This window comes from Dunckerocampus dactyliophorus, chromosome 21, assembly GCF_027744805.1.
Source record: "Dunckerocampus dactyliophorus isolate RoL2022-P2 chromosome 21, RoL_Ddac_1.1, whole genome shotgun sequence".
Taxonomy (NCBI): domain Eukaryota; kingdom Metazoa; phylum Chordata; class Actinopteri; order Syngnathiformes; family Syngnathidae; genus Dunckerocampus; species Dunckerocampus dactyliophorus.
The window spans coordinates 14,294,219-14,306,502 of record NC_072839.1 but is presented as its reverse complement, the minus strand read 5'-3'; positions in this window follow the sequence as shown (position 1 = coordinate 14,306,502).

Sequence of the window (12,284 nt, the reverse complement as noted above, 5' to 3'; positions counted from 1 at the left end):
TTACTGTACAGGCATTGTTTAAAATAAAAAAAGCAAAATAAAAAAAGAGAATAAAGATAAATAAAAATAGTTTTGTATATTATTATTACAGTATTATTATTATTATTATTATTATTATTTTAAATGTATTATTAAAAAATATTTTGGTATGTCTTTATTGTTGATAAATGTTAAAATGTGATATTATTATAATAATCATCCTTTATTTTATTTTCTGCACAGCCACTGTTACAATTTTTTTTAAACTTTAGTTTCTTGTATATATTATTATATATGAATTTATTTGTTTTATTTTATTCATTATTCATATTCAAGTAATCTGTTCCACAATCAAACTACTGCTATGTAAAGCGCTTTAGTAATTGTCCAGGCAATGTTTTATATTTAAAAAATAGCTCATTTTATTTTTGTATGTATTTAGTATTGATAAAATTGTTAAAATATTATATTATTAATATTGTTATCATCTTCTATTTTATTTTCTGCGCAGGAAATATTTTACATGTTTTAAATACTTTTTTAAACTTTACTTTCTTATATATATTATTAATGTTTTTATTTGTTTTATTTCTATTTATTTGTTATTTTATAGAAATACTCTGATCCAGGTTATTTATATCATTTATATTATTATTTATGTAATATTATTTATCAGCAAGTGTAAAAAGATGCTACAGTATTATTAAAATTAAATGGTTAAATGGTGGACTTTAGCTTTGATGCTAGCAGGACACAAGGTTAATTGGTCAGGTGTTGTGCATTCCCTCGTGACTTGAAGACAAACGAAGCAGGTGCGAGCGTACCCTTTAAATCACATTGTGCTTGTTGCGTGTTATATTCTTTGTGGTGTTGGATCAAATCATAAACAGTGTGCAAATAGTATAGATGGATAGCGATATAGAGTGCACACTCTATTGGCCTCTTCATTAAGATGCGTCCATTGAGGTCCACATTAGCACGGCACACAGCCTGCAGGCTGACATATTTTTCTGAGGGTTTTTTGCATATTGAATCAAATCAAGCGTAACCCAGCCGGCAACGGCTTAATGGGAAACGGTGCTTCTACTTCCAGGCAGAAAGTCTTCATTTTGGCACATCACAGCATCTCGTGCATGGGCGCAGCCCAGCCCATCAATGGCTCCGGCCTTTGTTGACTAAATATGCGGGCCAGCGATGCTGCTTATTTGAATATAAAAGCAGAAGGACTCAGCCATGGTGCGTTTGTTTGTTTGTGTGTGTGTGTGTGTTACCGTGGTGATAATGCTTTACCAGTCGTGAAGGCCTTCCCGGGACAAAAAGACTTTGTTCTACTTTGTCAAACTCCTGTTATCTAACTTGAGCGACAAACAGCGGGAGGGTTTTTTAAAGTTGTTACAAGCAACGCTACTTTTCTCCAACTTCTCCATTGCAGCCCAGCTGTCAAAAATGTACATTTCTTCTTACAGTACATCTACTTGTTTTATTCTAAGACCATTTTTAAAAGTGTTTGCCTGCATAGATTGTACTCGTGTACTGTTAAGAATATTAGGAATGGAATGTTTTGATATGTTATAGTTTACCCATTTTCAACTAATTGTCTAACTCATTTTTTTTTTTGTGCAGCAAAAATATTACAGCAATATTAGGATTGGAATATTTTCCCTCTGAAAACGTCTTGATAGCAGAGGGAAAATATTCCATTCCTAACATAACATAAACATTAGGGCTGTCTGTGATTAAGGATTTTCATAGTCAAATCTGATTTGTTAGATTTTGCCCACATTCGACTAATCGAAAGTTTTTTAGAGCATAGCTAAAATATTCCAGAAATATTAAGAATGGAATAATTTCCCTCTGCTTTGAATGAAACATGTTGAAGGCTTGTTGAAAACAGAGGGAAAATATTCCATTCCTAACCTAACATAAATGTGCTGTTTTTGACTCAGGATTTTCATAACCAAATCTGATTCCTTAGATTTTGCCCATATTCGACTAATTGAATGTTTTTTTAGCGCACAGCTAAAATATTCCAGGAATATGAGGAATGGCACTTTTTCCCTCTGCTTTGAACAAGACACGTTGAAGGCTTGTGGATAGAGGGAACATATTCCATTCCTAACATAACATAAATATTAGCACTGTCTTCGACTAAGGATTGCCATGGTCAAACTAATGGGGATGCCTTCAAAATAAACATGCTGCATCTCATTCACGACTTTTTGCACCTTGATAAAAAGGTACCTTTATTTATTCAGTGAAACGGAAAGCAAGATGATTATTTTATTTTGGTGACTTAAAATGCTTTTTTTAATTGGGTTGCCAACAAAAATCCCCGTGCAAGAACGCAATTTCTTGGCAAAAACCTTTTGCATTCCTGTTTCTTGGTATAAATAAATGAATGTACACGTTTATGTACACACTGGGAATTGTGAACAGCAGCAAAAGTAGATAAAGCTGCTATAGGAGACTTGGTGGTTGATTGGAGCAGTTACGGTATGTTGATGCTTGTTTTACATTGGGTCTTGGGGCGGGGGGGGCCCAACGTGTGAACAAACGTTTTGGGACACGATGGACCTACAGGAAGCGGAGAGTCAAGCAGCTATCACGGCTTCCGTGTACGAGATTTTGGAGTGTGTCTGCCCGTTTGTGAGCATCAGCGGTCACTCAGGTTGGACCTAGGCTCATTCTTCCACACCAAACTCATCAGAGCATGCCTTTATGCACCTCAGCTTTGTGCACTTGCCTGCCAACTGTTCCGGAAGCATACAATTTGTCCACGATGTCTTGCTAAGATGAAGAATATGTCCGATTGATCCGCTCATTGGTTAATAGCTGTCTCCCAATACCTTAGTGGCTTTAAATGGATCCTAGAATGGTATCTAATGCAGCACTGCGCTGCGCCGTCAACAACAATGCAGCTTTTCTTCTCCTTTTTTGTGTAATCAATGCTTGCTCCTCAATAATTGAGAGCTTCTTCCTGGAGGGGAAAATAAGTGTGTTTGTTTGCATGGAGAGAAACTTAAACACACACATCAGCGCGCTCATTATCACGTAAACACACATACACACACACACGTGCTTGGTGTGATGGAAGCGGTAGATCCCGTGTCTTTGTGTTGGCAAGATCTCTCGGAGGATGAGCAGACACTCAGACGTCTGTTTGGCATCAGAGCTTCTCTGCGCCAACAAAGCCAGTTGGCAAAAGCCTTTCAAGGCGCCCATGAAGCTGTCAGTGGCTTCGGGCTTTTTGCAAACGTCAACTTTTTTCTCCTCTACGCCCTTCGCTCGCTCAAAGTAAGCAAAGCAAGCTGGAGTACGAGGAGGGGGAATCTTCAGCCTATCCTGAAACATGGAAGAGGAAAAACCTCTCTGGGAGTTGTGTCATGTTTATATAATCCACTGTTGCTACAAGGAGTGAACACGCATGATTTTTTTTTTTTTTTACACTCATCTCGACGTTTGTACGCCTTTTAAGATAAATGAAAGGCTGTTATCAAGTCCCAGTGGTCATTTGCATAGCAGATGCACACACATACACACACACACACAGCTAAATATAGGACGGCTAACAATATCCGACCACACGCTCCCCCAAACAGCTTATTGACTGCCATGAATACATGATTGATTCCACCATCATAGTAAATATAAATAATAGCTTCTACATGCAACATCAGTGTGTTCTACGTTTGCACATTTTTTGTGACAGTATATAATTTAATATAATATAATATAAAATAAAAATGCTAAATATAACATATTAATATATATAAAATATAACATATTTATTAATAATTACAAATAATTACATATAAAGTTAAATCCAAACTATAATATCAAATTGTAGAAATGTGAAATCATGTTTACGTATAAAATAAAAAACAAATATTGACTGAAAAAAATGAAAATATATAATATAAAAATATTATATACAGTACCTACAATATTAACAAAATAAAATAAAACATTGCAAAATTGTATCTAAAATTGTATAAATGTAAAATGTTTACATATAAAATAGAAAAATAAGACGAGAAAATATAAAAATATATTATCATAACTAAAAAACACAAAAAACAAATAAAATGCAAAAATATATAAAAAAAAATGCAAAATATAATATAAAATATTATATATGTAAAATATTGTATACATATAAATAAAAATAACAAAATATTGACAAGGACAATCGAAACATACAGTCATGGAAAAAATGATTAGAGCACCCTTGTTTCTTCAGTTTTATGTTCATTTGAATGCCTGATACAACTAAAGGTACCTTTGTTTGGACAGATATTACAATGACAACAAAAGTAGCTATAAGAGTTACATTTTTTGGCAGTGCAATGCTATAGCTATTCATGTAAGTGATTTTGGTTATGAAGAAAACCATGGAAGTTGCCAGATATCAGCTCTTCTATTTAATTCTTATGAGCTATATTTGTTATCATCATTCTATTTGTCCAAACAAATGTACCTTTAGTTGTAGCAGGCATTCAAATGGATCAATAACCTGAAGAAACAAGGGTGGCCTTATCATTTTTTCCATGACTGTATATCATACAAATATACAGTATATAACATACAAAAAATAAAAATATAAAATAAAATATGATTTCAATAAATGTCAAATAAAAAATAACAAAAATAAACAACACTGTGCACAAAGCAGCATGCTTTGAATAAAATGCCTCATTTTTGGCAAGTATGTCTGACATTTCTGAGGAGAGGAGTCCTCGCACGCGGAGCTCCCTGAGGCGATTAGCTGATTTCTAATCACTCGGAATGACTACAGTCCCATCAGGAGATTCCAATTTGTAAATCTCCCGTGTTTGACGAGCTCTAGACTTCCCGTGACACCGACATGCAAATCGACAGCTTGTGAAAAATGCGTCTGTCCTCCTGGTTCTTCATCTTTTGCAGGAGCTGTGTGGAAAAAAGTATTACAAAGTCTTGAGTTGAGTTCAGCTGCTGTTGCATATTCATCAAACTGCATATTCCGTGGTGTTGAAAGGCGCTTGCTTGCAATTTTGATTTACTTTCCTTTTTTTTCTTTTAAGAAAAGCTAGCAGGGAGTCTATTATTCCACGCTTATTGTTGCATTAACTCATGTTAATGAATGCGCCCACATTAAATAGGAATACAAATTCTAACAAGAAAGATGCAACAGTCTGTATTTAACCATGAAATGGATGCCAGAATGGAAAATAATAACAATGATTAGTGAAATGGGTGAATGTGGATCATTAGATGTTGATTATTTTCATGTTTGTGCTTCCAGTCACAGATATCAGCAGCGGCTGGCTGGAATTTTAGCTAATAAGCTACACTAATGAAATGCAATAAAGCAGTCCCACCTCAATAAAGACCAGCGCTAAGCCACCACACGCCTTAAATGTCAGCAGAAAACAAAACAAACAGACCTTGAAACACTCACCTAGCTAGCGTACCCACAAAATGATGTGACACATTTTCTGAATTGTTAGTTTCCTAGCTTATTACGAGAAAAGACAAAGAAAAACCCAAATGAGACAAGCTGCCGTTCCTAAAAAAACATTTTTCATCGGAGTCTTCCACCCCAGTCCTGTAGGTGGCGGTATTGAGCATAAGAGACGGCAACAGAGATGACGCTACAATCCATTCTGGCTCGTTCATCAAGCTCAAACGTTTTATGGGTGAAGCAGTTTTGTGTAATGCTACTAGCCTTACTAGCGTGATATTGATTAGCGTTATCTTGGGGAAGGATCAATACTCCGTAGAGACCAACATACGCGTCCTTCAGCTTCACTTTGACGTCTCTCCTAAGAGTTTAACGACAATATGTCAGACGTTGATGCCAAATGTTTGTCCAAAAAAACACGAATTAGCATGCTGACTTTTTGTATACTTTAAACAAAATTCCTTCACTGGATGCCATATTCCAGAGATTTTGCAAAAATATTCAAATCAGTAGAGTGTCTTCAGATCGCAGGTACAAGCGGCTGAAATGAGTTTTGTCTGCAGAGCTCTCCCTTAGAGATCAGGTGAGAAGCACTGTCACAGCGACTCTCCCGGCTCTTTTACACCTCTGATCCTACCTCCGGTGTCGGAAAATTCACGGGTTGACTTTGAGACACCAGCAACTGTGGGAAAAAGATGCACGATTTCTGACTTTAATAGGCTTTTCCAAAAAACGCTAACCTCGTAACTCTAACCATCCACTACTAGTAGTCATCGTGTTGGACTTCCCATTAACTTAGGGTGGAAGTTTCCTTGGCCTGTTCCCCAAGGTCCCAAAGAAGCGCGCCATCACATTGCCTGCCACTTTCACTCAGCCTCGCCTCCTCCTCACCATCACCGCCACGCTCGCATACAACCTGACCGAGATGTCGGCAATCGGCGGATCCTTCGGTGAAAACCTTGGACCGTCCGCTGATGTCGCTTGCGTTGACAATGATGGATGCAGCCGTCAAGGGGACTGACACGCCAGGCTCTATTACATTATATTCAGACCTTTTTTTTTTCCTCTACTCACTTCGAGGCTAATGTTGTGACGAGATGAGACACATGTGAGTGGACGGCCCGCGTCTCCGAGACCCGAGGTGACAGCGGCGGTGGAGTTTGCGGCTCGCCACCGCAGGCAACCGATTTATCTCGTAACTGTTGAGTGTTTGCTGCAGATTGCGGGCCTGCTGCTGTCGGCTGATATCGCCGTTCAATTTAGCCACTTTGACCAATCTGAGAAATAAGTCCGTCTCCCAGTTTATCACTTTTGGTAACTACTAATGAATTGACATTTGTAACGTCCTGAGGTGGAATAAGACTGCTTTTGTCAATGATGTTATGCTATCTACATGTTAGCAGAATGGACTACCCGCTGGGCAAAGAGACCTGATAGGTTGGTAGACCACCTTGCTATTTTTAATTACTGTTTATTAAGACACACCTCATTAAAGGTCCCTTTTTTTTTTTTTTTTTTGCAAAAGTCACATTTTAATGATGTTCTATAAGTAATATGTGTCTGTAGAGCCTGTTCGCAAACACCGAATGTAAGAAAAATCTATCATCTTCCTCGCTTCTTTGCTCCACTTTTGAGAGAAGAGGCACTCAAATGCTCTCTTTTGAAGTCCAAGCTTCTTCCAGCGAGGGCCACATAGTGAAAAATGAAAGGATGCAAGGCCCACTTTGATATTTTGTAAAGCAACACATAGAGATGTGCTAAGAAGTTGCGTATATACGATATATTTCAAGAATAAAAGTGCATCTGAGCTTTGTGATACAGGTAAAAACGCCTATTATGAGTATCCACTTTGCTCTCTGCCCTTTCTTCCCCCCATTTTTGCTGTTGTTTTTTTTTTGTAATTTCCAAATATTTCAACTTTCTTCTTAAATGATTTTTGTAAAAAATTATTATGACTTTATTCCCATATTATACATTTTTCCCCAACCTAATTTTACAAAGATTACAACTATATTTTGTTTTGTTTCTCATAATAATATGACTTTAAAAAACGAAAAAAAAAAATTCTTAAAGATTTTAGCTCGATACTGCTACAATGGCATCATTTTTCCTCATAGGATTACAAGATTATTCTCGTAAAATTGTTTTTTCTTGTTAGAGTATGACTTTTTTCTCTGAATATTTTGACTTTATTTGAGTAAAATTACAGCTATTTTTTTCGATTTCTACATTTTATTTTTACTTGTAAGTATGTCAACTTTCTTCTCGTTTCTCCTCGTAACTATGACTTTTTTTCCATAATATTTTGACTTCTCGTAACATTATAACCTTTTCTGCAACCTTGTTTTCCAAAAATTACAACCTTATTTGTTGTTTTGTTTATCACAGCTGAAGAAAAATGCCTTTCTTTAATATTCCAACTTTATGCTACTAAAATGACATTATTTTTGCTCATAACGTTACGTTTATTCTCTTTTTTTGTTGTTAGAATACAACTTTTTTCAGCTTTCAACTTTTTTTACAGCTGTTTTTTTTTCATTTCTGCTGTTGTTTTTGTTTTAAATTTACTAACTATTTAAACTTTCTCTTTGCAAATTTTCTTCTCGTAATTAAGACTTTATTCCCATGTTAGGACTTTATTCTTTCACATTATAATTTTCCAACTTTATTCGTTGTTTTGTTTAATACGACTTAAAAAAAACGCTAACATCTTTCTATAATATTTCAACTTTCTTTCTCATAATATTACATTATTCTTGTAAAATTATGACTTTTTCTGGTTAGATTACAACTTTTTTCTGTGAATATTTTCACTTTATTCTTGTAAAATTACTGCAGATTTTTCTCATTTTTCTGGCGTTTTTTTTTTTTTTTTTTTTAATGTTCATGTTAAATAATATTTATAGAATGTGCCGGAGGCCAATAAAAAAACAGCCGTGGGTCGCAAACGGCCCCCAGGATGCAGATTGGACACCCCTGTCTTAAAATAAAGCTCAGTCTGCTCCAGACGTGGGCGCTGTAAGTTTGATCTACAGTAGTTTTTCTTCAGCGAATAGGCTAACCTAGCATGAAGTTGCTGTTAAAATGTGAGTGTCATGTTAGCACTTTAGCTCACATAGCTATTCTAGTTGCTAACATTTGTCCCACTCGTTAATGTTAGGTTGTTGTATGTGATATATGGCATACGTTACGTTGGACACATGTATATGTAAAAAGTGGATAAAGTATACATCGTTGCTTCTTGTAGACACTCTCTGTCAGAGACAAACACAACTCATTAGCATTAAAGCTACAGACACACAAAAGGGCGTGTTTAGTACAAGCCCTTTTAAATTCCAGCATCCAAATACACTACAGTAATAATGCTATTCATTTTAGACAACTTCCAAGATGTGTATTTTTGTGATATTCCTTTAAGTGCGGTATGCTGTTTAACAAGTGGTGTTTTTCATTGAATAAATAATCAGACAAGGTCAAACGCTGCGGCACCAGGATTTTCCTCCCTAGCATGATGCTGCGAAATGGCACTTGACCTTTTTGTTGTTTCCTGTCAGTCGCTTCCATTCCCACCGGACCGCTCCACCAAGGGCGGGGCTGACATGCTGATAAAGGCGTGTGTGTTCGCTTGCATTGTGCATGCATAATGTTGACACTGGTGACACTGACAAGGGGGTACAATATGACCGGATAACTGCCTGGTGGTCGGGGGCTGCAGTTGGCCTGAGGCGCATTAGCGCCATGCAGCTCACGTGGTCGTGTCAGGTCGTGTCCCTTGGCAACGAAGAATAGGAGGTCATGAGTCGGCGGGTGTTTGTGAGTAATGAGCAGGTTATTATACTGTACTTGCATGGAAAAAAATCACTGGACAAATTACACTTCTCAACTGGTATTTGATCGTGTTATATAATTATGCTTCAGTAATTCAGAAAATCTAATTGTATTGTACAAATACCATTACTTTAATTGTGACAGTAATGACAGAAAATGTAATGTGGCTAAAAAAGAAGGCTGACAGTGTAGTCCAATCATTCTCTAAGGTTTAAATCTGGTAATTACCAAGCCTTGGCCGTGCTTTCATTACAAAAACGGTCCCCTCTCCACACTTAATAACAGCATTTCTGCATGTTCCCAGGCCATGCTTAGTGGGGGACGTCCACTTTTGAAGGTGTCAAACAATGACAAGCAAGGAAAAAATGTGCTTCAAGTTGAATAAACGGAATAATACAGCAATCATGAAGCGATGTGGAAAAATAAAAAAAAAATTATATTGTAATGACGTGTTTTAATGTAATTTTAATCCATTTAGAAATAATTTTAAAATCCAAATGTATAAATACATTATTATCTCAAATTAATTATAAATACATGGTATGATTTTTCTTAAATGTATTTTTTTTTATTATTATTATATACAGAATTTTTTGCCCCCTAGAAAAGTACTATACAAACATGATATATTGTTATTATTATTATTATTATTATTATTATAAAGTACACAGTCATCCCTTGTTTATCACGGTTAATTGGTTAATTGGTGAATTTAAGTAAGATTACTTATTTATTAAATGCATTATATTTGTAGTTAGAGCATAGAATACCTGTTTAAGACCTTTTAATAACGTTTTTTAATGTTATTAGAGCCCTCTGGACATGAAATATCATCCCTATAGTCACCTTTACACTCCTATTACCCAATTCAGTGGACATAATAAGAGAAAATAAGACATATTAGACATAACATAGACTCACACATTAGCACTGGGAGAGTTTGCTGGGCAGTGTACTTCCCGCGATGGCTGTTGGCTGTATGATATGAAAAAAGGAACAATAAAATCACCTTAATTTAGACGACATCATATTTTACTGACTTTTTGAAGACAACTCCTGAAATTCTCAAAGGAGACGCTGGCCAACTTCCACCTTTGAGAAAGGCTGCCCTCGTCAGAATGACTCAATGATTTTTCGTGTTACTAGCTTAGCCGTCTGACTGTCACACGCATACGGGTGAGTGGCTGCGTTATCTGCCGTTTGACGTGAGCTCCCGTGACCCTCCAAAACTCACCATACTCCGTCAAGTGTTGTTCTTCGAATGCCGCATGAAAGCTTTTCACCCTCGCAAGGTAGTTTTCGTGGCATGTGTTAGCAGTGCGGTTCCACACGGCAGACACGATTGCGTTGGTTTTGAGGGAAAGTGGGAGGACGACACTGGCCAAGATGTTAGTTCGAGCGAGACACTGCACTGCACCAAAGGATCGCTGTGTGCTGCAAAGTGCTGGAGCCGCAGGTGGTCGGCTCCTTTTTTTTTAACGGAAATCGGTCGATACTGATCGGTGGCCAATCTATCGGAGTATCCCTAGTTTGTGTTTCTGTTCATTTAGCCATTTTTATGCTTGAAAATGCTTAATAAAAAAATGCTTAAATATACATGTCAACCACAAAACAACAATTTTAAAATTTATTAATTTATTTTTAAAAAACATGATAGAGTGAAGCCACAAAATTTGAACTGTGAAGCGGTGACGGACGGCTGTCCATGGTATGATTTCTTTTCATTTTGTCATTATTTGATTTATCGTTATTAGTATTATTCATTCGCATACTGTATTATTATACAGCATTTTTGGGGCACTATATAAATATGGTATATTGTTATTATCCCATAAATGATAGAATTTTCAAGTATTTTTATGTTTAGGTTCTCTTTCCAATGGCAGGAATTCTCTCCATTATGTTTGTGCAATGATTGTGATATCTATCAACGTGCTACCTTGTTGCCAAAAAGCTGCCGAGCGCGTTGGCATGCAGCCGCCGTCTCTCCGCTTCCCCGCCTCCGCGCTCGACTCCCCTCCGAAGCACCGCCGTAAAAAATACCGTCCCGCTTCTCCCGTCGTCCCAAAAGCAGACAAATTGAACAGTCAGTGCGGGCGGGTAATAACGTTATTGCTCACGTTGGACACGCACGGAATAAAGGACCTGACCTTCTTTTAACCTATCATCGGTAATAGACGGGGGCTGCGCATTAATTGAATATAAAGCAGCTTCAATATACTTCTGGCTCTTGTTGCTAATGTACATAGATCGCCGCTTAGAAATAAAATGGCCTTGTGTGTTCCGTGCCATTATTTTAAGTCCATTATTTTAAGTACCGAGGCGAAATACAAGAATGGATCACTTCCATTCCAACATGTTCAAATATTCTCTGGTAATGCACACAAATAAAATCATTCAAAGTATGCATCTTATGTACGTATTTAGAGCAAAACTAAGCTGAGCATTTTGACGCGTTTTCTTTGTGCTTCATTCAGGATAACAACATTTTTCCATGATTCATGCTTATTTTTGTTTGCAGTTTTAATAACCCAAAACGGAAACATAGCTTGTACGTCTGTTAACATCATAGTTGCAAACAGGAGAAGCTAAGCTGAGATTGCTAACACTGCGCAATTGAGAAAGATGCTAGCAAAGACTGGCCAAAAACGTCTGATAACCCGAAAAATATGAATCCTAATACTGGTTAGTACTGGTTCTAACAGTCTAGCTCTAGCCAGTTGCGCCTTTAGCGAGCTAGTGTAAACTTCAAGATGCAAACTGTAGGAAATAGCTAGTATGTACTAGCGTATCACCGTGGAAAGTAAGAGAGGCTAAGCTTATGCTCCTGAGAAAAACGTTAGCAAAGAGCACCTGCTAACCAGTCAACAATGTAACAACCAAAAATAGTCATTCAACCATTACATGGATGCCTCCAAAGCAATAATTGTATGTATTTGTCCACACTGTTGGTGAGAAAAACAATTGGCTAGCCACCTAAGGTCAGGCAAGCTAAGTTGCTAACTTGCTAAAGGCAGAGAGTGGTAGAAATCTTTCA